Here is a 23,519-nt window from a genome sequence, read left to right on the forward strand (position 1 = left end):
TTTAAAGCTGAGCTAAGATGAGACTGAATTGAAAGCTGGTGTGGTTAAATTCAGTGGGAATAGATGGGACATATCCCCTGATGAGCAAAGCTGTGTCATCTGGGTGCTGGAGAGGCAGAGGGGCTGCTCTTTGTCACTGTGGCATATCCCCTGATGAGCAAAGCAATGTGGGCTGTGTCATCTGGGTGCTGGAGAGGCAGAGGGGCTGCTCTTTGTCACTGTGCACACACAGGGCACAGCTCAGCTCCTCCTGGGACTGAACACACAGCCTGGTGGGTGTGATGGGAAAACGAGGAGAAACAACAACCAAATAAAGGGAAATTTATTTACTCTTTCCTTCTGTGAACCTCACAGACTTGTGAGCCTGAGGAAGGACGTTCCCTGCCCTCCCAGTGGCACTGGGAATGTCTTGGCATTGGGAGGAGGCTCGTGCCAGGGACAAGGACAGAAGCACAAAGGAGAAAAGCCCCTCAGGAGAGCCCAGCAATACAAGAGGAACCTCTCTGAGCTGTTCCACCTGCTCAGAGCACCTGAGAACTCACAGGTCACATAGCAAAGGATCTGGAGCATCTCAGCTGGCTTTGGGCTCTGGGTAGGAAATTGCTTCACTGAAAAAGGAGTTCACTGAAAAATTTACTGAGATGCCTTTGTATTCTTCACTAAAAAATGCTGGAGTTTTGCTGGTGAAGAGCAAGACACCTGGGGGGCATAGGCTTCTACATTTTGATCACCTTCCACAAAAAATCCCAAACCACCGTGTTCTAACCAGCTCCATTTGGCATTGGTGTCACTGCAGGTGACACATCAAGAAGGTTGGAAGTTGTCTTTGCATATGCTCTGGAGAGGTGTCCTGTGACAAAACCATGCACTTTTGTGAGCCCTTTTGAAAATACTCCTGGAGAATTTTACTTTTTTCTTTATAACTTTCTCTCCTCCAAAGAAGTAGTAGAAAACTCACCAAAAATCTATGTGAATTCAAAATTCTTTTCATAGTGAGTGCAAAAAGAAAATTATTGCCTGCACTGTTCTGTGTGCAATGCTGCATTCTATATTTTGGTGATCCTGGGATACAAGGGTTAAAATATTATTTTGTGCTGCTTCTATTTTTATTTTTAAACCCCCCAAGGGCAGTTGCTACTTAGCACCCATTAAAACATCTTTTTTTCCTACATCAAAGTGTCTCCTGTTTGTGTTGTAATGAATCTGTCTGATGTTTTGACATGTTGTGGAACAATGTGAAAATAACGAAAAATAATGTAAAATGAAAGACTGTGAGAGAAAACACAGATCTGAAACATCCAAGATCTCCTTGAAACTGTGAGGTAAATTCCTTCAGTTGCCTTCTGCTGGCAGTGTAGAGAATGCCCCTTGCCTGCCACTTTCCAAGCCTCATGGAGCTGCCTTCTGTGTGCCCAGGTGCTCCCCAGGTGTGGTGGGGACAGCTGGACACCTGGGTGGGTGGTGACTGCAGGGATGTGCAAACTCATGAGCCTGGACCCATCAGGATGGGACTCCTCAGTCCTGACAGCAGCAGGGCTGCAGGAGGCTGAGGATATGGGAAAATATCTTTTATTATCTTTTGGAATCCCAGATGGTTTGAGCAGGAAAGGACCTCCAAGCTCATCCCATTCCACCCCCTGCCACGGCTGGGACACCTTCCACTCTCCCTGGCTCCTCCAAGCCCCATCCAACCTGGCCTAAAATGAACAAAATACACTGGTTTCTGAAGAAATCTTCCAAAAGGCAGAGGAGAGATGCCATGCTCCCATCACTGTGGCAGCCTCACAGCTCCACAGAATGTGGCTTTTCTTTCAAAGCCCCCCTTCCCTCCCAGCCCCCCTCCTGCAGCCCTGGGGCTCCTGGCCACGGGCAGGTCTGAGACAAGGGGGTCTCTCCCACCATTTCTTTGAGCAGTGAAGAAGAGCCCAGCCTTTTTTCAAGGTTGTTACACAGAAAATATTTTGAGTACTTTTATTTAAAAGTCACTGATGTTTTGGCTGTTTGAACACTCTGGTGGTTTGCAGTCCTGCAGGACTCAAGTGTAATACATCTCCACTGACAGCCCTGGAAAGGGCACCCAAAAGGGCACATCCTGGCAGTGGTTTGCCAGCTAATGAACAGCAAGGCAAAGGTTCCAGGGACTCAGTTTTGCCATTAACTCTGCAGTGTGACGTCCTGCAGGGACCTCCCAGCAGCTCCTCCAGAGCAGGGGACATCACACCCGACTTGCTGTGGTGGAATTCCTGGCCTGGCTGTGGTGTGAGGACAGCATGGAATGTGCAAGGACAAATGGTGTGAAGGAGGAGCAAATTCCTCCAAGGGCTGGAAATAAACTTCCCAAGCACAGCCCTGGACCTGGTGATTTTTCTAGCCGCAAAAGTACGAGATGTTTCTCCACAGGCTGTCCATGCTTGTGTGAAAGCTGAGGCACAGGATTCTTGCCTGAAGTGTTGTGGGAGTAAATATTTGACTTATTACTCATTTAAAGATGTTGTTGACTTGTTGCTGTGTTTTCCCAAGCTTGTGATTTTCCTCTTCGTAAGGTTTCTTATGTTATGTACATCCCCAACACATGCAAGGGTGGAAATGCTTCCTGTCAGAGCAATCAGAGAAGCTGTTTATCTCTTCAAGTGTTTGGGGGTGGTTACTTCAGTCAGCCACATTCAGTTAATTTAAAAGGAACCCATGGTGTTTGAACCTTGCTGGATTATTTTTTCTGCAGCATCTAGTAGAATAAATCGGGATCCATGGATAAATGGGTCAGGGGCTCCTCTGACCTTTCTCAGCTGTGTCAGTGACCTTGGCTTTCTAAGCTAGGGCTCTCTTCTGAGTGACTGAGCATCCAGGGAGGCCAAACAAGTGCTGGGTCACTCATGTCTGTGCATGGCCCTTGTCATTTGCACTGGAGAAACCATTCCAAAGGTGAGGTCTGTACCAGAGCAGGCAGTACAGAAATGCACAAATGATTCAAATCCCAAAGTCTCTTAAATTCTAAAAGAAATCAGAAAGGTAGGAGAAGAAATGGGGTGCTGCAGCTTCACCCAGGCTTGCAGTGTAGGACCTGCAGAGGAACTGTCCAGATTCTTGCCTTTGAGTTCACGATACCACTCAGCAGTGGTGCCCTGGGACAAGCCACCCCTCTCCTGTCCCAGAGCTCCCCTGTTCCTCCTTCCCCAGTGACTGGTCTGTTCTGTCCTCTCTACAAAATATTAAATAAAAGCAGGAATTCTTTTGCTGCCAAATCATCCTTCATGGCTGTGGTCTGGAATGCTGCCAGTAGAGTGAATTACTCTACTACTCCCCAAACTGAAACTGCTCTCACATCACCCCGCTTACCCAAGAAGCAATACCTTTTAATGCCTCCTGCATTAGGTGTAGAATACACCTATGCTTTCAAATGGCACTGCACCAAAGCCATCATGGCTATAATTAGTGTGATTTAACTTTCCCCCCTTCCCCAACTAATTCTAAACATTTATCGTAAGCATTTCTAACTTGTACCTGCAGGAAAACTGAGACACAGTTCATGGAAACTGAGCTCATGTGATTCAGCCTCAGACCTTACAACTCCTCTGGCCCTCGAGGGGTTCCTTAAATTATTTGCTTTGATGTCACCCTCTTTCATGAACAACCTTTGATTATTCACTGATTAGCTGATCTTCCTTACCAAAAAATGAGGTGACACACACAGGGTGCTGGGACTGCCTGCCACGCTTCCCACCCGTGCTGGGAGATGGTGACCACAGAGTTTTAGCTCAGGGGTGATAGGAGAAAAGAGATCAAAAGGATTTTTCCTTGGCATGGCTGCTGGGGCAGGCTGTGTGGGTGCTCTGAGCCGTGGATGTCCCTGTGGGGAGCGTGCAGCCCCTCTGGGAGGGGGCAGAGAAGGCACCTGCAGGGCTTGGACCTGCCTGCTCTGGGCCAAAAGGACAGGATTTTCTGCTGCTCTAAGGGGCTGCACAAAGGACTCCCTGCAAGCCTTGCCTGAGATGGGCCTAAGCAGCATCCCCAGGATGCTCCTCCAGGGACAGCAGGACTGATGCCTCTCACAAACCCAGGTCATCTACAGCTGCCCACTAAACTGGGGGAAGATGAGCCCTGCCCATGAGCCCCACAGCTCCTGATGTGTGTCTTCCCAGGCACAAAGCAAAGTGGTTCCTCAGAGATGGGCTGCAATTAATTAATGCAAGCAGAATTAATGCAAGCAGAAGCCAACAGACCTAAAGCAACACGGGCTGAAGCCCCCCTAGAGCAGCACAACAGGACCAGGGCTGCTCAGCCAGGAGGCTTTGAAGGGGAAACTGCCGGGGTAGGGTTTGGCTGAGGCCAAGCAGAGGGACCTCAGAGCCAGATGTGCATCTGTCCATAGAAAATTGCACAGCTGGCAGAGAGATTCTCCTACAGAAAGAGCATCTCCTACCTGTGGCTGGGAGAAGACATTCCCCAACAACCTCTGTCTACTCCAAAGGGACAGAAAATCTGGTCCTTAGCTTCAGTCCCCTGAGGAGCTCCCCATGGTCCCTCTGTCACTCAGCAGAACAAGAAGCCTGGGTCTTCCTGCTCATTCAGCTGCCTGCAAGAGTTTTGTTCTGCAAGGTTTCTGCAGGCTCAGGTTGCTGTTCCTGGACCTTCATGGAGCCCACAGTGGGACACTCCATGGGCCTCTGGCTTCCTTGGTACCTCAGTGAAATCCAGTGTGTGCAGCTACAGCTGGGAATGAGGGCAGACACGGCCCCAGTCACTGGACAAGACTCTGTATTTTGGGAAATAAAGCTCTTGCTCCCTGTTTGTAAACAGGCAGAGTCACCCCAAAGGACAAATCTGACTGAGATCCTGGTTTGAGCCCACAGGAAGCTGCTTAGAATCCTGCATGGTGACTGTCTTCTCAGCCCCTAAATTGCTCTGCTGTATGAATATGTTCATATTTTTCAAGATGTTCAGGATATTAATGTGCTCTCTCCCCAGCCCAGGCTCAACCCAGCTCCTCTCACTTTTGGTGCTGAACCTGTGGCTTCCTGGACCATAAAAAACTCCTTCCTCACACTCAGGCAGGTGAGCAGACATTTTTGTGATTGTGAGGAGAAGTTAATGACGTGGTATCTTTTTGATTAATTAGTTGCACAATTACAGCATTAAGGCCTCCCAGTCCAGCAGTCTGATTTCTAGGGGAACTGAACAAACCAAACCAAAATTCCCATCCTTATCCTGGAAAGGCCCAGCAAGGCCCGTTCTTGTAAGGAATGAAACACCCTGAAATCCCTGGGTGCTGAACACTGTCTGTGTCTCTCTCCTGGCCATTCTCATTAGCATCCACTAAAAATTCACAGTTACACCACCAGAAAAGAAGGGCAAAGGCAATAAATGATGGTTTCAGAAATACTTCAGATTATACCAGAGTGATTCATAAAGGTTCTTACTATCTCTTTTCCTCTTTATCTTGAAATCTCAAAGGTCACCACAAAATGCCTGGATTGCCTGGGGCAAAGCTGGGGCTGAGGATAGAATGGTACCTGGAGCCATAGAACCAGCTGAAATTCTTCCTAACAGCCTGCAGGTTGAAAACTACACTAAAGGTAGTCTCTATAAAGAGAAGGAGAAAGGGAAGATAAAGAGATCAAAGCACTAAGAACTCATTTACATCACACCATATCTGGAGGCACCAGCACTGCTTCAATCCCATATCACTGCAATGGGCAAGAGCAGAACGTGTTTCTACTCCCACCTCTCCACATTTGAAAATAGATCAGTCATCTTAGATCATCCCCCACGTGTAGGCCCTATCCCAGATCTCCACAACATTTCAATAATAAAGTCTCAGCCAAGGCCAGTTTGCCAGGGTGAGATTAAACCCATTCTGGCACCAGAAGGTCTTTAGAAGCTGGGTCTGTGCAGTGAGAGCAGTGACCCTTGGCAAGTAACGCTCTGCCACTCTGGCTGCACCTCTCCCTGTACCTGCCCTGGCTTTGCCCTGTGCCAGGTGCCCTCCAGCGTGGGAGCAGGAAAGGGCTGAGCAGGGCACTGATGCCTTTCTGCCCACGGGAATGGCTGTGTGGGAAACAGAAGAAATCACTTCTAGAAACCCTCTGCCAGGTCAGGGCTGCCAGCAGATCCCACCCCACCCCAGGGCCCCCAGGGGGAGTCAAAGGAGACAGGAGGGAGTGGGGTGCAAGCCCAGGGCAGGTGGAAGCTCAGGGCACTTGGCAGGACAGGCTGCAGCCAGAGGGAGGAGAGAGGGCTGGGAACAGGGGCAGGAATCAGACTTGGATCAGAACATAAGGGCGCTCTTTCCAAATAGGAAAATTGTGAATTTTGCACAGTGTGTCACAGAATCACAGAACCATAAAATTTCCTGAGCTGGAAGGAGCCCACAGCTCCTGGCCCTGCACAGGACAGCCCCAAGGATCTCCCCATGTGCCTGAGAGTTGCCCAAATGCTCCTTGAACCCATGGAGATTTTTCTCCTGGACTCTGTCTCCTGTCTGTAGCTGTCCTGGCTCCCAAGGAACGTGGCAATCCCAGGGGAAAGCCCTTGGGAGGAGACAGGGAGCACATGGCTTCTCTGGCTGGGTGCAGCTTGAGGAGCACGACAGGCACTGACATCCTGCACGAGTGCTGTGGTGGCTTCTGTGCCCATCACACCGAGCTGGAGATGGGGAACCTCCCACAGCAAACAGGGGCAGGCTGGCAGAGCCCCTGCCATTCCCCCTTTCACCTCCCAGACAGAGCAGCCACTGCAGCAGTCTGCTTTGAGTTGGGTGTTGGGCAAGAAGCACAATTTTTCTTTATTGTTACCATTATTTTCTGTTACCATTCACCATAAACATGACCATGTAAGTTCATGTTTTTGGTGATTGCCATGAAAGAGAGGTCCAGAAGGAATTGGTTTGGGTTGATCAAAATGATAAAAACCATGTTGGTTTCCCCCCCTCTCCCCTTCAGTGTTGACATTTAAAAAGTCATCCCAGAAAGGACATTCTAAACCAGAAGTAATTTGAAAAGAAAAAGTCTTTCTGTCCAGAAAATGTCAAAGCAGGACTTCTCAACCTCTTTAAAACTCCTTTTACATGTTAGCTTAACTTAATAGGGTTCAGGGTGGCAAGTGGATGAGCTGGGTCAACCTTAACATTTTCATCAGTGTGAGCACATCAAATCTAAAAGAACCTCTAAACTAAAAAGAAATGTTGGGGCCTGAACGAGAGCAAGGAACACCTTTTTAAAGAAAGAAAAATGAAATTGCGAGTATATGTCCTTTCTTCCCACCTTGCCCTTTGGAGCAGCCACAGCCCAGCAACATCCTGACTTTTGGCAACTAAATGGTCTCCACTATGAAAAGTGGAGGCTTTTGAAAGAGAATGAAAAGAACCTCATTCTTTTCTTGAACGAAGAAATTAGTTCAAGAAAAGAATGAATGAAAAAGAATGAAAATGAAAATATGAAAGAACCTTACATCCCCTTGTGAGGATGAAAAGAACCTCTCATCCCCTTGAGTCCAGAGTGGGGGGTTCTGTGTCCTCCTCCAGGTCTCTGCTGCATTTCAGATCCTCACTTGCCAGGCTTTTTGGGGACAAAATTTCTCCTGTGGGAGGAATTATTCTCTTAACCTGGAACAGCTACCAGGGAAAGGTGAACCCAGGAGCATCTTCCTCTTTGCTGCCCAGCCAAAGCCTTTTGAGCAAGAGAAGGAGCAGCAAACAGCAAACCAACACAACTGGTGCATCCCTAGCATTCCCCATGGAAGTGTCCTTGAAACCAAATGGGTGTGGGAAATGTGTTCCCTCCCAAATACTGCAAAAATCAACCCAGTTCTGGAAGCAGGACAGCAGGTCAAGATCAGCCAGGGATGGTTTTAAGCCACAGGGCTGTTCTGGGCAGCCAGAAACTGCCTGGCAGAGGCTCCTGCACAGACTGGAGTAGTTCTGGTACCACAGAACCTCAGAAAGCAGCTTATCCACTACAGCCTGCCCTGCCTTCTCCAGGTCCTGCCCACAGCTCCAGACCTCTCTGAGCAGTTTGCCCCAATGCTCAGAGTAAAGGGATTTACAGCCCACCTGGTGGTCCAACCACTCTTGGAGCCCACAAGGTGGGAACAGCAATTAATTTCTATGGAAATGTTCCTGGGAGAGAACTGATCCACCTGGAGAGCAAGGCTTGTTGAAGTGTACCAAAAGGCAGACACTGGTTAAGCAAAAACCAAGGTGGCTCTGTGGCAGGGAGAAATGATGCATCTGATTCCATTGATATCAGAAGGTTAATTAATTACTTTATTATACTATATTATTCTATACTATTACACAACATCTAAACTGAATCTGCACAAGCTCCCAACTCAACTCATCTGTCTAGAATCTCGTGACTGTCCCAACAGTCCCAACACACACACCTGGATTCAACTGGTCAATGAATCAAAACACTCACACCAGAACCCAGTCACCAATTCCCTTCAGGTAAACAATCTTCCATAATGCATTCCACTTGTGAACAACACAGGAGCAGTAAATGAGATAAGAATTGGTTTTTCTTTCTCAGAGGTTCAGAGAATGAGAATCACAGAAAATCCTTAGGAAGTTGTGCCTTGCTTTTCTCTGAAGAGAAATGTGGCTACACAGACAGGAACAGGAGATGGGACAGGGTGTAAGGGTCAAGGTACACGTGCAGAGAGCAGGGCTCCTGCTTGCAGGAGATGAGTGAGGAGGGTGTGACAGAGGGCATGATGCTGGTTTGATGCAGTAGGAGGATGGACTTTTTATGTACACATTACTGGTAAAGAATTGTGTAGAGTGTCTCTGTACAGACACAAGACAAAGATACACAACAAATTAACCTAGAATAAATCTCCCAGTGGCTATTCAGGGTGATTGTTCAGTGCTACATCTGACTCAAGGGTGCCTAAATCACTGATTCCCAGGAGCAGCCAGTGGATCCAGGCAGGTTGAGGGCAACACAGAAGCAGAGGTTATTGGAAGTTTTCTTCTTGTGGCTCCAGAGGCTCTTACTTAATTTCCATGAGCAAACACCTGAGAGTGACAGGCTGGCTGTGCTGGAGACCTTGGGTCACACCTTGTGTGACCCAAGTGCTTCCTGGTGTGCACTTGGCTGGGACTGGCTTTCAGACCACCTTGGTACCTTACCCAGGTCAGAGAATCTGCTGAGAGCTCTGGATCTCCTTTAGGGAGCAGGCTGAGGGGAGGAGGGTGTGGGTTGCACACTCCTGCCACAGACATGCTTCCAGCTGCACATGGGGGCTCCTGTAGCCACTGTCACCCACACCCTTCCTTTGATTGCACGAGCTCTGCACAAAGCAGATTCGCCCCCACATATTCTGGACAAGTATCAGCTGGAAGTCTAAGGAAGGGCAGTACTTGGATTAGGGAGTTCCACCTCCACTGGGAGCTGAAAGCCCTCACGCACTCCTTCTGTGTGCCCACCATTAATGTGTGCAAGAGCTCCTTGCACATCTGGCCCAGAGCAGCCACCTCTGTCCTGTTTCTCTTCACTGCACACATCCCCCCTGTGCTGCCAGCCCTGTCCCATCCCTGCAGCTGATGCCTGTTGGCTCCAGCCCTGCTCCAGTGACCTCCAGACCACAGAGAGCTGATGGCCAAGCCTGTGGCTGGTGGGCAGGAGCTCCACAGCCTGGAACTGCCAGAAGTGCAGGTCAGCACTCTGGGTTCTGTCACACTGAGAGAGTCTGGCAGCACTCAACTCTTCCTGTCATTCTCTGGCTGCAGGAAATCAGAGCAAGGCTCTGACAAGTGTACAGTCACTGTGGGTAAGTGCTGCAGGAGTGGGCAAAAAGCTGCTGAGATGGAGAAGAACTGGGACAAGGCACTACTGGGAAAGCACTGGGCCAAGCTGCCTCTCCCCTTGGAAGCCACATTTCAGTGGGGGTAACACCAAATCATTTATAGAATCACAGAGTCATTTAGGGTCTCCAAGATCACTGAGTCCAGCCTTTGACCAAATGCCACCATATCAGCTAAACCATATTATGGCAAAGTACCACATCTGCACCACTGCCCTGGGGACAGGCTGATCCCAAAGTCCTGAGAGTGGCAAGTAAGCAGTAAAGGAGAACTGGAGGATTGGAGAAGATGCACTGCTGAACCTTAGCACAGTTTGTGCCTGTCACTACTTGGAAGTAGGCAAAATCTGAAAACTTCTTACAGGGGACCAAATCTGATAAATTTTGTAGTTGAAAATGTCTGAATGGGTGACTGAAATGCTTTATGCTCACATCAAAACATTTCTTTCATTCACTAAAAGCCAAGCCATGACAATGCAATATTTAATGACAGGCAGCACCTGCACAAACTAACCCGAGGCTGAATTTGGAAAAATCAAAAGTAAAATGAAACCCCAATTGAAACAAAATCCTTCACTTCAGACTCAAACATCTTCAATATGTTTTCATTCAAAAAATTCTACCACATCTCTGTTGCCTGGAAACTTTTGCATTTGATGAAGAGCAGTTTTTGCTCCAGGAAAGCCTGGCTTCCCTGGGCATTGCAGAGGATCCTTTTGCTGTTCACAACCAAGTTACCATCTTGGGACCCTGTGGGTGCCAGGCACTGCAGGAAAGGCACTGAGGGAAGCCTGGCCTTGATTCTGAGCTGTGCTCAGGCACAGGAGCTGGGGGTCCTGCACTGTGCCCACAGGGATCTGTGACACCACAGGCTATCCCAGACAGCACTGAGAGCCCCTAGGGGGAAACTGCATCCAGTCCCAAAAGACTTGGGCAAAACTTTGGGCAAACAAAGAGCAATGGCTGTGTCCAGCCCAGAGCTGGCAGAGACACCTCCCAGCTGTGTCTCTTGTCCTTCAATCCCAGCTGAATCCCTTGTCTTCCGCATGCTTTGAACCCCAGCAGTCCCAGCTCAGCAGCCCCTGAGCAAAATGTCAGAGAGAAACAGGAGAGGTGGGGGAGAGTTATAGGGGAATAAGAACCCCGTGCCTGTCCCTTTTGCCATGGATTGAGGTGCCCTGAGTTCAGGTTATGCTCCCCAGCAGCAGGGAGGTGCATCACAAGGATACAGGATGGATCAGGCTGGGTGCAGCTCTGAGCAGCCTGGTCTGGTGGCACCCTAACCCTGACCCTGTCCCCTCCCTCTCAGGGGAGTTGGAATCAGATGTGCTTTAGGGTCCCTCCCAAACCAAGTCAGTCTGTAATTCTACAGTCCTATGGTTCTAATCCCCTGCTGTGCCCTGAGAGGAGCTGCACATTGCAATGATGGGGCAGCAGAACCTCCCTCATGGTTTGCACTTTGCTGTTTTACTCTGGTTTGTGCCTTAGTGACTACTTTAGTCATGATTGTGAGAAGATGTTTAGACAAAGGACTACCTGTACAGGCTGGGATTTTCAAAGACAGTCAAGAAAGGCCCTGAAAATTGGAAAGAGCAGCAATAGCACATCTGCAGAATGGCTGCCTTGAGAGGAGACAGCCTGGCATAACCTAACACCTGCTGAGCAGCAAGGCAATGTCCAGGGCTTGCCTTTCAGCTCACTTGTCTTGGAGGTGGAGTTCTCTGTGCCAAAACAGGGCAGAGAAGGAACAGCTACGTCATGACAGAGCTGAATACATGTAATGCACTCAAGCAGGAAGGGAAGGCAATAATTCACTCTGGAGCAGGACTGCCTTGGGATGGTCTGGCACAGCAGATGATTTATATTTAGAGCTGGGTTTGGCAGGTGCTTTTACGGAACAGAAGTTTGGTTTTCAATTGTATTCAACCTGTCCCAAAAAGTAGTTCAAACCATTCCAGCTTGTGGCATGGCCAAATATTAACTAGGTCAGTTGGGAAAGAAGTGCACAAAACTGCCCTCTTCTGTTTCTTGGGAGCTGGGTAGTGCTGGGTGCTGCCAGAGGAATGACACACTGGTCAGAGATCTGAGCCTCTTCAGATCCTGCCCCAAATATCTGGGTGGACTGGCAGAAACCCAGAGCTGGGCTCCTCCTCTGCCCCAGCCCCCTCTCCCCTGCCCTCCAGCCCCCTGTGCTGCCATGCTGAGAGCACTGAGATTGAAAGGCCAGATGAGAGCACTGAAAATTGGAAGGCTGGTTGAGAACACTGAGCATTGAAAGGCCACTTGAGGCCACATTTTCCCAGCACTGTGGCAGAAGGACACACAACGTGTCCATGGGGCTGTCCTAGGCAGGGTGTCCAGGATGGGTTTTGCACCAGCCCTGCAGTGTCAGCCTGTGAGAGGCCATGGCCAAGGCTGATGCTCCTGAAGCCAGTGTTGGCCACTCAGCAGCCCACACAGGAGGGGTGTGGAGGGGGCTGGGGCACCCCCAGCCCTGTGCTCACAGCCTGGGGAAAGCTGGCTTGCCCACTTCACTCTGGAACCTGGATCCCTGCGTTGGGCTCCATTAGACAAGGCTTTGTCCTTGTCCCTGTGGGGATGGACACGCCTCTGCTGGTGGCCATGCCAGCATGAAATGTTTGCCTTCATCATGAGACTCTGAGTAAATGAAAACTCAAAAAATATTGCAAATGTTTCTGTCTTCCCTTTATTTTGTGTAGGAGGATGAAATTGGGCTCCATTAGACAAGGCTTTGCTGCCTTTGTCCTTGTCCCTGTGGGGATGGACAAGCCTCTGCTGGTGGCCATGCCAGCATGAAATGTTTGCCTTCATCATGAGACTCTGAGTAAATGAAAACTCAAAAAATATTGCAAATGTTTCTGTCTTCCCTTTATTTTGTGTAGGAGGATGAATTTTCAGAGTGAGAAGGGAGGTACCACCTTAACTCAGGGAAGAAGAACAGGCTCTGGGGGATTCACAGACAATCCCTGCCTGAATTCCAATGGGTGAGCTTGCATATGGGGATGGAGTCAGGAAAAAGGAAAAAAAACCCCAGAATTTGACACAATTCTGAAGCTTAAATAAAATTTAAAATAGCTCTTCTAGTGTCATTGAAGTCCTCCATTTAGAGTTTTACAAAAGCTGAGCTGCACTGGCTTTCCTGCTGGTACTGGAGTGGAAAACCACAAGACTGATGTTAAGTGCAGAGATATCACTGAGCATCTCCCATTGATATCTGGAAGGGCTATCAGAGGCCATGGCATGAGTCTGGACATGGATTTCACCTATTTGCCTTCCCCCAGCACCCAGGCACCAGAACTTTTGGGGTGCATAGCCCAAGGCCGGGGCTGTGTCCATCATATCCCCCTGATGCTCCCAGCCTTTGCCCAGACTGTGTGCCAGGCTGTCTCCAGCTGAGAACCTGCTGGCAATGTGTGTGCAGAGCATCATCCTGCAGCTTCCTGCTCGTGTTCTCAGCAGCTCACTCAGGCAGTGACCTATGTCCACGGCCACAACCCAGAACATGGAAAACTCGGTGAGGCAGCCGTCAGGAGGGGCTGTGACCAAGCTGTGTAAAGCTGTGCAACCCACACTGAGCTAAACCAGCCTCTCAGTGCACACACAGCACCTGCCTGCAGCAGTCAGGACCCTAAGCAATGTGGCAGCCTCAAGTTTCGGATGCCAACAAGGTGGTGTTTTGCACCTGAAAGGATGACAAAGTGTTGGTGTTGCTGCTGGAGCGTTTCCTGGTCTGTGCCTGCTGCACCCACACCACAAAGGGAAGGGATTTCAAAAGCACCACGGGCAGTTGCAAGTTGCAGGAGTGTTTTTCCTAGCTGAAAACAATCCCTCCTCACCTCACAGCCCACAAGACCTCACCTCTTGCACTGACTTTCTCACCATGCACCCACACACTTGTGTGATCTGGCATGTGGTGCTGCCTGTCATGTCCTAATGCACTATCAAAGGCATCAAGGAGAAGTTTAATTCTTACTGATGAGGTAAATGAAACAGGGTTGGGACATTTTTGTGCTCTGAATAAGGGAGAGGGGGGTCACCAAGCAGCCATGGTTGAGAAATCTGGCAAAAGAAGTGTCAAAGCAGGTGGGGTAAGCTGCACCCAGGGGCAGAAAACCTTCCCAGCCCAAGAATTCAGGTTCTGGCTGCCATCTGTGAATGCAGCGGGTGCTCAAAAGGCAAACCTTGCCTGTTGCAAGCACCCCGTGCCCGGGACCCTCCCTGGCCCTGCTTTGCTGATGGGGCAGGACCATGGAAGCAGTTCCGGAAGCAAAGAAAGTTCAAATTCCTCCAGCCAATTACCTCATGGCAGTAAATCTCCCACCTCTCCTTCCCAGCCACCGGTGAAGCCTGTCTATTGTCTGGGGAGCCTGTTTGTCTGCCCAGCACAAAAGGGAGAACAATCCGTGGGTTTGTGTAACATCCGATGCATTAAAATGCGGAATAAAGCAGGGAAAGGGCCAAGGAGAGCTGAGTGGGGAGGAGATCTCCAGAGGCTGCTGTGGTGTTGGGGTGTCTGGTTTGCTTCCAGCCTGTTGGTGCAGGTGTCATTCAGGCTGGATGCTGGTCACGGATGTGCTGGGGAGGACTGGGGATCCCTCAGGGTTTTCAGAGAAGGGGTTCTGCTGGTTTGAAAGGGGACTGCTGCCCACAGCACTGTCCAAACACTGTCCATGCACCTAAAGTTGTCTTCCCTGAGGCCAAGCTGCCCAGTCTTCAGGCAACTAAGGGGCAAACAGCCCCTGAGGGCTGGTAAATCATCGTGGTGGGCATCTTCTGGTTCCCTCTGTGGTGCCCCACTGCACTGCCAGGCACTGATCTGCACCAGAAGAAAGTGGAAAGAAGTATTTTGTGCTAAAAACATCCAGACTTTCACAGAACACCATCTCCTTGTTATTGCCAGCAGAGCTGATGGTCCTGCATTGATTATGGGTCAATGGATGCTAATGGAGGTGCACTCTCCAGCCTTGCAGCTGGAGCCTGCTGGAGCCACCCTCACCTTTCCTTTGGAAAGTTCAAGGCATGGTTCTTCCCAGGAAAGACCAAGGTTCTGGGGGAGTTAAATATCTGTCCAGTCCATGTTTCATGTACTGTATCGTGCTGTATCCTACTCTGTGGCTGTGGAGAGATGAGGAGCACTGCAGCAGTGTCTGCATTCCAAGGCATTTTCTGTAGTGTGGAAGAACCAGGAGCTGCACCTGTGAACTGATGGGGCTGGAGTGCTCCACAGTCTGAGTCCTTCCATCTGCAGTCCTCTCTCTCAAGCCCAGCTATGGCCAGACTCCATATCCCAGTCTTGCTAGACCAGATTCCTGAGAGAGGAGATAGAAGCCCTAATGAAAGCAAAGAATTCCTTTAAAGCAAACTTCTGATGAGACAACAGAGCGAGTCTGGAGCTGTGCAGACCATGAGAGACTGAGGAAAATCCAGTGAGGAGCAGACATCAGGCTTGCTGGATCTGAGGACAACTGGGTTATGTCTGACCACCACCTCTTCCTGCCCCTGCTGCACCACCAGACGTGTTCTGCTGAGCACCAGACCTGTACTGACACCTGTGTTTGATGCAGGAGAGGAGCAGCCTCTGGACAGGTGGGAAGGGTGTGAAGGGCACATCCCTCGTACACATTTGAGAGGACACATCCATTGTACATGTTTGAGAGGGAACATCCCTCATACATGTTTGACAAGGAACATCCCTGGTACATATTTGAGAGGGCTCATCCCTGGTACATGTTCGACAAGGTACATCCCATGTGCTGTGCTCTGGGAAGCCTGGCTGTGTGCAGGAGGTGCAGGCTGGACACAGGACTATGGGGCAGGCACAGGACAGCACAGGATGCTTTTCTTGTGTGTGTTCCAGCACTCTGTACTCTCCTCTGCTCAGTGCTTTGACAGGCATTGGCTTCAGTGGGCACCTCTTGTCCTCTGCAGCCCCCATGCAGCATCGTGCCACCTTGCTCTCTGTTTTCTCCAGGACACAGAATAATACCCAGTGATGCTGGCAGGTTCTTTCTGTACAGCCTAGGCCAGGAGGGGGTTCACCTGTAACCCCCAGGCAGCAGAGAAAGGGGCAGCAGACAGGAGTTGGATCCTGCAGTGTGGAGGCACAGCAAGGCTCTGCTGTGTGCTCAGCTCCAGGTGACTCCTCTGCCCTGTTTGAGTGGAGCTGACCTTGGACACACTGACATTTGTGTGGGTAATCCAGGGAGTGCTTTGGGGTTTGACTGCCTTCCCACTCAGGATGTGGCCACGCACCCTGGGATAGGGGCAGACACCTTATCAGGGCTGGAACAGTTGCTGGCAGCCTGATTTTGTATAAAACCATCTTTAGAGCCATGGCTTGACTTGCTTCAGGTCCCTGTGGCTCTTTAGGGTGGAAGGAGGCAACTCTGGATGCCAGTGAGACGAGTAGCATCACCCTAGGCTGGGCCAGCACTCTCACCCAACTCCAGTTTGCTGTTTTTATCTCATGCAGTTCAATTGTGCAAAATATTTCTGGGGGAAAACAGTGATTGTGTTATTTCTTCCCCATGTTTTGGACTCAGCTTTGGGATCAAGAAGCATTTCATTGCCCCAAGAGACTTAGACACAAAGAGAAAGCCTTCTAACTCTGCTTAGAGCTGACACAGCCACCATGACCCACCCAGCTGCTGAATGTTCTGGGGGGAATCTAAAACCACATCACAGCCCCAAAGTGATGTTTGAACCCAGTCTCTTCTGGTGAGTGAGGATGATGGCTGATGTCTCCTCAGCAGGCTGCACAGGTGCCCATTTGTGAGCCAGCTGTGCCCACACATCACCTTGAGCTGTTTCTCACAGTCACAAACCAAAGGTCAGTGTTCTGAAAGGCCCTTGGAGTGCTCCCCATACTGTTTCTGGCATTTGGCATGGCTGGATCAAGCTGCTTTTCATGGATGTTTTTGTGAAATGGGGCTGGCAGTGTGCCACAGCCTTTCCATCTGTCACTGCCCCAGCAGAATCCCAGAATCCCAGACTGGTTTGGGTGGGAAGGGACCTTAAACCTCATTTTGTGCCACCTTCCTGCCATGGGCAGGGACACCTTCCACTAGCCCAGGCTGCTCAGAGCTCCATCCAGCCTGGCCTGGAACACTTCCAGGGATCCAGGGGCAGCCACAGCTTCTCTGGGCACCTGTGCCAGGGCCTCACTACCATCAGAAGGAAAAATTTTTTCCCAATATTCAATCTGAACCTACACTCCGTCAGTGTGAATCCATTCCTTCTTGTCCTGTCACTCCAGGCCCTCTTAAACAGTCTCTCTCCATCTTCCTTGTCAGCTCTGTTCAGGCGCTGAAAGGCTGCACTGGGTCACCCTGGAGCTTCTCTCCTCCGGGCTGAACAATCCCAATTCCCTCAGCCTTTCCTAGGGAGTTGTGCTCCATCTCCCTAATCCACTTGGTGATTTCCTTGGGACTTGCTCCAGTAGGTCCCTGTCCCTTGTGAGCTGTGCAGAAGAGGTGGGAGCCGCAGCTGGCACTGCTCGCAGCACCAGGAGTGTCTCTACAGCTTCTCAGTGCTTGTAATGAGATGTCTGAGCTGGAGTGGGCTCCTGGCAGCAGTCAGGCACCCCAAGCACCCTGACCCCTGAGCAGTGGCTGAGCTTCTGCTGGCATGGCCAGGGGATGGCAGAGACATGGGCTGTCACTGTCAGCAGGAGCTGGGAGAGCTGCTGCTGGCTCTGGTCACTGCTTGTGGCCCAGCCCCTGCTCTGGAAACTGAGCTGTGCCACCATGGGACACATCACAAACACTGTGAGGAATGACTGAGGGAGCTGAGGGTGTTCAGCCTGGAGAAAAGGAGACTCAGGGGTGACCTTATCACTCTGCACAGCTCCTGAAAGGTGCCTGTGCTCACGTGGGGTTGGTCTCTTTCTCCAGGCAGCACTGACAGAACCAGAGGTCACAGCCTCAAGCTATGCCAAGGGAAATACAGGTTGGATATTAAGAAAAAGACTTTTCAGAAAGAATGATAAAGTTCTGGAATGTTCTGCCTGGGGAGGTGGTGCACCATCCCTGGTGTGTTTAACAAAGCCTGGATGTGGCACTGGGTGCCAGGGTTCAGTTGAGGTGTTGGGGCTGGGATGGAGTTGATGATCTTTGAAGTCTCTTCCAACCTGGTGGTTCTGTGAATTCTGTGAATCTGACGGGTGTGTGCCCTCTCTGTAGCCAGAGAGCTGTGACCACAGACGAGTGTCCTGGAGCCAGGGTGGGGCACCAGGGAAACGGCACAAAATACTTCAGGGGCTGGTGGGAGGTGCAGGCCCCAACCATGGGTGAATGCTGCTGCAAAGCACTTTTACAAGTTAACACCCTTATTCACACCTCAAACAGAAGCAGCAAAGCATGGAAGAAGGAATGAAGAACATCTTGAACACTGTTACTCTGCACTGGCTGCTACAGATATGTCCAAACTCCAAATGGAGCACAGGGAAGGAGCACAGGGAATAGTGCCCAGCACAAGGAAGGCAGATGGGAGGGAACCCAGGGTGACATGCTGGGCTCACAGCCTGGGGCTGGGAGTGGACACAAGGCTTTAAGATGCCTCTGGAGCCAGGCCTGCTGCAGGGAGTGACAATCTTTGCTCACAGCTGCCAGGGGTCCTGGTGCCCCCATACCATTTTTAAGTGGGCTTCTGCTTAGGAATGCAAAGGAAAACCACAAGTTGTTGCGAGCTCTGAATCACCCTGAGACTACAGGAATGAGTATTCCAGAGCAGATCTGACTGTTTAGCCTCTGAAATAGTCTGGAGTAGGTCTACTAATTTAATGTCTCAAGAATACTTGGACTCCAGACAGTGTTTCATTTTTCTGTGCCCCATCAGATAGTGCATTCCTACCTTCTTGCCATATTCACTTGCATCAGTGCATTCCTGTCACAGTACTGCAAGCAATCCCAGTCTTGCTTTTGACACCAGAGATGTCCATCCCCTGCCTTCAAATGCCCCATATGAGTGCAGAATGATGCATATATTAATTTATCTTAAAGAGACATCAGACTTCCAAGGCAACCATCTCAGTGTACTCCAGTTCCCTTCCAGCAGTGGCTGCAGTTTTAGGTTCCCTATGATAATTCAGAGGGAGGGGCTTTACATTTTCCATTTCAGGAGAGGCTCCTGCCCTCCTTAACAGACACCTGTCTTTTCAGACCAAGACAAAAAGTCCAGCCCCTTTCAACAACCAGCTGTAAGAAGCACCACTCTGATAGTTGCTGCCCAACCCTGTGGGGGAGCCTCAGACTGAAAGCTGTGGAGGTGCAGGATTTGAAGAATCAAGTCCTGGAGTCAGACTGCAGTTGGTGGAGCTCGGCCTGGGAGACACTGCATGGTGACAAAAGACAGGACATGGCCCAAGGTTTTTTGGGCACGGAGGGGCAGGTGTGGGATTTCAGAGCAAGGCTGCTGGTGTTTGTTTTGCAGTGAGCAGGGTAACAGCAGCGTGTGTTCTTGGTAAAGAAATAGATTACATCAAGCACCTAACTCCTATAATTTAATTTTCATCTCAACAAAACCAGGCCTTCATGACTCTGGTATTGTCAGCTTGTTTGGTGAAAATGGTTACCAATGAAGAATTCTTGGTTTCTATTATTTGCCTTCTTTGAATTTTGAACCTTTAAAGGCTTGAAAAAAATATTTTTCAAAGAAAATACACTCATTTCACATGATTCCAAGAGATGATGTTTGCTGCAAGCTCTTAGAGTGAAGGTTTGATATCACCACCAGTCTTGTGTGTGCTGCCTTCTCTGCTCCCTAACCAACTCCTGCCCAGCTCCTTGCCCACCCATCTTCCAAAAAGTGACCTGGGATGTGGATATTTGGCTTCCAGGAGACAATCACTGTCCCTAATGCCTGGTGAGAGTGAGAGATAGGAAATGAACACCCAGGGCTGCTCCTGTGGTACCCCCAGACCAAACAAAAGAAGCCATTTGGCCAGTGTGTGATGTGCAGCACACCTTGCCTGCTCTTTCTGGAGCTGCCCTCCCTCAGCCATGCTTTGAGCAGTGTGTACAAAGCCAGGGAGCTCCCTGGGACCAACAGAAGTGCAAATGATCTGTGCATGGTGCTCAGCAGCTGCACTCTGCTTTTTCCTGTGAAATGAAGGGACCTTAGAGCAACCTCTGCCTTGCCTGCAGCACAGCTGGAGCCAGGCAGCTCTTGGGGATGGTGCAGAGGAGTGACCATGTCCTGCACTGGCAGGGTGTGCCCACACCTCCTGTGACACGTGTGACACCATGTGCTTCACAGGCAGCTGTGCTGGGGAGAGCTGGCACTGGGAGGGAGGTTTGCAAGTGGGTGACCTCCCTGATTCCATCCAGAATGGGACACTTAAATAGCCCCTTTATTTGTTTGGGCCCTTGACATCCCTGAAAAACAAGAATAAACAGCTGCCGGAATGGGACAATCAAATAGCCCCTTTATTTGTTTGGGCCTTGACATCCCTGAAAAACAAGAATAAACAGCTTTACCTCTTGCCAAGACCTGGAAACTGGATTGCAACCCCCTGCAAGTATCAAAACAATAAGAGAGGGCATGTCACTGTGTGCTGTCCAATTACCTCCAGCACATTTACATCACCTGGGAAGACTCTCCACTCTGACCACAAGTTCTCTGGCCTCTGGCCAGGGCAGTCAGTGCAGGAGTTTCAGCAGAAACTGACTTTTCTCTGGAAGCAGCAGCCCCTGGTGCTGCAGGTGTCCTGGCGCAGCTGGAGGAAGACTCCGAGGCTTTGCCTGCAGGGTGCAAGGCCCAGCCAGGCCAGACCATCCTTCTGTTCCATTTGTGCTTTCAAAGGCTTCTGCTCCACTACTCATACTACTGCTGCCTTCCTATCACAGGCTGTAATTGCTCCTGACAGCAGGGGAGGATCAAACCCCAAGCCCAGTTCTGTCAGAAGGAGAGCAACGCTCCCTGTGGGTGCTCTGAGAGGCTCTGTGGGGCAGAGGGACAGAGCAGCTCCCAGGGCAGTGCCACGTACCCACAGCTGGCACTGCAGCATCACCCACTGTCCTAGGCTGGGCTGTGCATTCTGCTCCCATCTGTCAGAGCTGGGGCAGTTCTCTGCTGTTCATGGGCCAATTTTATTTATCTCTCCCACAGCCAATCCTCCCTCCAGGAGATCTCTGCCTAGGAAAGCTGTTTACATTTTCCATTTCAAGGGAGGCTTCTGCCTTCCTCAGCAGACACCTGGCTTTTCAAGTCAAGTCACCCACGCTGCCTCTGCTCTTAGCCCACACTGTCCTATTCCCTGTTCCTGCTCTGCTGCCAGCCAATGGCTCTCAGACCTCCTTATCTCCCTCCTCAAAACTGTCCCTGTGTCCCCCACCTGTGCAGCTGGCTGCCCTTCTATCCATGGCTGTAGAAAAACATCTGCTGGGCAGCTCACAGATTGCATCCCCCCCACCAAAACCTTCATTTCCTTTTCTACCACACTCACTAAACAAAATTTCTGCAGCTTTTCCCGCATTTGTTGCTGAGCTTCCAGTTCTGTCCATGCCCAGCCATGCAGGGCCCTGCACATGTGCCGTTTTCCAGACCAGAACCCTCCTGCCTATCCATCACTGCTCACCAGAAGCAGCTGCTGTTGATGTTGGGTTGCACAGTCAGCTTTAGGTATAGACAAAAAAAGTCAAATGAGGAGCAAAATGAAAATGTCACCCTTGGCTTGCTGCTGAGGAGATCTGTGTAAAGATCTGGACAGATCTGGTAGATTAAGACAAGGAAAATTTGTGTCAACAAAAAATTTGTGTCTGTTACCCAGACTGACTCTGTCCTAGAATGAGAATCACAGAATGGTTTGGGTTGCAAGCAGCCTTAAATCCCATCCCATCCCACCCTCCTGCCATGGGCAGGTACACCTTCCACCATCCCAGGCTGTTCCAAGCTCTGTCCAACCTGGCCTTGGACACTTCCAGGGATCCAGGGGCAGCCACACCTTCTCTGGGCACCTTGTGCCAGGGCCTCCCCACCCTCACAGGGGAGAATTTCTTCAGTATATTTAACCTAAATTTCCCCATTTTCAGCTCAAACCCATTGCTCCTTGTCCTGTCACTAGAGTTCCTGATGAAGAGTCCCTGTTCAGGACCTCCATGTGCTCACACCTGTTCACCAGAGAAAATTTGAGCCATTGGCTGTGCTGGGCAGCCACTGCTTCCCTCTGAGCTGTGCTGGGAGCCAGTAGAAAATGGAACAAAGCAATGAACCCCTTGCAGAGGCAGAGAAAAGGTTTTTTACTGGTATTTTCTTTGCCAAATGCACTTATAGAATGATAATTCAAGACTTGGCAAGTTAGCATTAGGTTTTCTAATTTCTGGAGGCAAATTAGAAAACTGCAAAACTCTGGAAATACTGAAATGCTCTGGTTTTACAAAGACCCTTGGAATACATTATTCTTCATGCAAACTGACATACTGAATTGCTTGAAATCAGTTCAGACAAAACACTGTCTTCAACTGAGAACAAATGCTCCTGCTTTTCAGCTTGTGAGAACAATTGGAATATATTGTTCTAGGATATTGTTCTAGGATTTTTTTTCCTGCTTCCTACAGTTTGTCCATCTCCATTTACAAAGACCACCAGCCAGGAATCAGAAAGGACCAGGTGAAAAGCCAGATAATCTGATCAAAGCTGACTGAAATATTCCCAGTGCATTTTTCAGAACAGCAAAGCTTGAAATACAATATTTGCTTTCTGTTTTCTACTTAGAGAACAGTTCTCCACCACTAATGTCTCTATCACATCACAGACACTCTGGGGCTCCAATTAGGAAAGCTGTTAACAGGGTTATCTGAGCTACAGGTCCAAGCAAGTGCCTCCCATTATACAGTTCAGTGTCTTTGTGAAGTCAAACATGGTTTTGTTTGACCCAGCCAGGTGCTTTGATGGGGCATTGGAGGACACCAGTCAATTCTTCATGATTCACTTTCCCAATGGAAACTTGAGACATTTTGGCAAACACCACCATGTTCTGAAGGAAATATTCAATTTGAGGACAAAAGTGCATTTTGCCACTTAAAAAATCCCTAAGCCAGAAACTTCCCTCTCCCGTTGAGCAGCTCCTGCCTGGAGAAACAGCGCCAGGAGCTGCTTGTTTTGGAGCCAGATTTTCAGAAGAGTTCAGCTTCCCTGTAGGCACCTCAGTACAGTCTGGATTTCATAAGGAAGTAGCACCAGCAGTTCCTGTTGACATAATGACTCAATTTTTGAGCAACCCAGCATCCAATATACTGAGCACTTAAAATCCAGCTGTCATGCATTGACCCTGGCCAGGCACCCTCTGAAGCTGCTCACTCACTCCCCTTTGCAGCTGGACAGGGAGAGAAAATTCAGTGAAGGGTTCATGGCTTGAGATCACGCTGGGAGACATCACTCATCAAAAACTGTCATGGGCAAAACAGGCTCTAATTAGAAATATGGAATTAGTTTATTACAAACAAAATCAGAGCAGGATAATGAGAAGTAAGTAAGCCCTTAAAAATAGTTTCCTCCCACCCTTCTTCCTTCCCAGCTCTACCTCCTACCCTGGCAGTGGAGGGAGACCAGGAATGGGGGTTTGGGTCAGTTAATGCTCTGTGGCTTCTCCTGCTGCTCAGCGAGAGGAGTCACCCCCCCTGCTGCATCCTGGGGTCCCTCCCAAGGAAGACTTCTCCAGTGTGAGTCCATCTCATGAGCAGCAGCTCCCTATGAACTGG

General features: G+C 49.8%; 1 protein-coding gene across 1 annotated transcript in view; it reads right to left on the minus strand.

Annotated features, from left to right (window-relative positions):
• LGR6 (leucine rich repeat containing G protein-coupled receptor 6) overlaps positions 1-23,519 on the minus strand; it is a 152,007-nt gene that overhangs the window by 96,395 nt on the left and 32,093 nt on the right. The gene's annotated exons all lie outside the window — the stretch shown is intronic.

This window comes from Passer montanus, unplaced genomic scaffold (assembly GCF_014805655.1).
Source record: "Passer montanus isolate IOZ18808 unplaced genomic scaffold, ASM1480565v1 scaffold127, whole genome shotgun sequence".
In the NCBI taxonomy this organism is placed as follows: Eukaryota; Metazoa; Chordata; class Aves; order Passeriformes; family Passeridae; genus Passer; species Passer montanus.